Source organism: Dioscorea cayenensis, chromosome 10 (genome assembly GCF_009730915.1).
Source record: "Dioscorea cayenensis subsp. rotundata cultivar TDr96_F1 chromosome 10, TDr96_F1_v2_PseudoChromosome.rev07_lg8_w22 25.fasta, whole genome shotgun sequence".
NCBI lineage: Eukaryota > Viridiplantae > Streptophyta > Magnoliopsida > Dioscoreales > Dioscoreaceae > Dioscorea > Dioscorea cayenensis.
In genome coordinates this window covers 20433109-20434765 of record NC_052480.1, presented here as the reverse complement: position 1 = coordinate 20434765, position 1657 = coordinate 20433109, and positions in this window count along the sequence as shown.

Sequence of the window (1657 nt, the reverse complement as noted above, 5' to 3'; positions counted from 1 at the left end):
TTTTAAATTTTTTTATTAAATAATAAATTTCATAATAAAAATAAAATAATATATAAATCATTATTAATAATTACAATAAATAAAATATTAATCTAAAAAAAATCTAGAGACTTGGAATTCTTTTTTATTCTTTTGTTTAATTACCTGCAATGCATAATAAAAACCTCATTGATAGAATAATAAAAATTTTGGGGTCCTATTATTAGACCAAATTTATTACATTATCATAAATTAAGTTCTATAATTTAAAAAATACTTGAAATTTTTAATATTATGATATTGTGACTCACAACATATAAATAGAAAAATAGAACAAATCAAATACAACATCTAAAGTAAAAGCCTCTCCATTTATAATTGTAAACCTAAAGCTCTACAACAATATGCCAAATAACTTAAAAATATAGAAAGCAGACTAAATCAAAAAACTGCACTTTAATTTAGCTTTGAATTGTAATTACAAAATTTACAGAGGAAGAATTTAATCTACAAACAAAAACAGAATTTGTAATTACAAAATTTGTAAAACTATAATTATTATAATGATATTAGAAAAGATTTATTCACTCTTCTTTCCAAAACTATAGAGGGAGAATTTAATCAGCAAACCCTGTTCAAATTCTTCCATGTGGACCACCACCAATAGAAGCTCGTGGAGGGATACATATCTTCCTTTTTTTGTTAGCATCTCTTTCTTTGGTTCTCTCTTTAGTATCCATATCTCTTCCTTGATTCTTTAGCACAAGATGTTTGACAATATTTGGAGTAGAAATATTATTTATTGCCTCCTTTGCAGGCAATATCCTTATCTCTCGCTTGATGCTTTAGCACAAGATGTCTGACAGTATTTGGAGTAGGAATTTTATTTGTTGGTTCCTTTGCGGCAGTATCTTTATCTCTCCCTTGATACTTTAGCACAAGATATCTGACAGTATTTGGAGTAGAAATTTTATTTGTTGGCTCACTTTCAGGTTGGTTCAGATGACTAGTAGATTGTGCAGATTGGAGAGTATTTCCAACTGTATCTTTACCTCCTCTTACATTTAATTTTTCCTTATAGTCCCACATTCTCATAGCCAGGACCTCATAGGAGGGGGTTGGCCAGGTGCATTAATAACCTGGATAGAATTACAAAACTATGAGAGATTAAAATTGAAGCCAATATGCTGGGCAAAATGAGAATTTATAAAAACCTATGTCAGCCTGACCTGTGACAGTGGTTCTCCAAGAGCCTAGGTTTGTGATATGTTTGCCTCTTGTTGGCTACCTCCAATTAAATTTTAAAATTGTCAAGTCAAATAGATAAAAAAAAAAACCCCTAAATAAATGTGAAACATATGCCTTTTACAATTTTAAAATAAATTGAACTTTAGTTGACCATAGCAAATAATTCTTGCAAAACTTGGGAGTATATTGCATCCATAGGATTATTCACCGTTGCTTTAGCTAGTGCCTAATGTTGCACCTTGATAGGGATGCAAGTGTACATGCCGATAGCTTAATAAAGTGTGTGTAAGTGCAGAGTGTCGGTGTAAAGGAAAAAAAGTGAATACTAGTAATAACCCTAGATCCAAAAAATAGCTTGAATAGTGGAGTGCTTGTGTGCGAACAAGAGAAAAAGAAGACAAGAAAATACGGGAAATAGTATGAGGGAAAT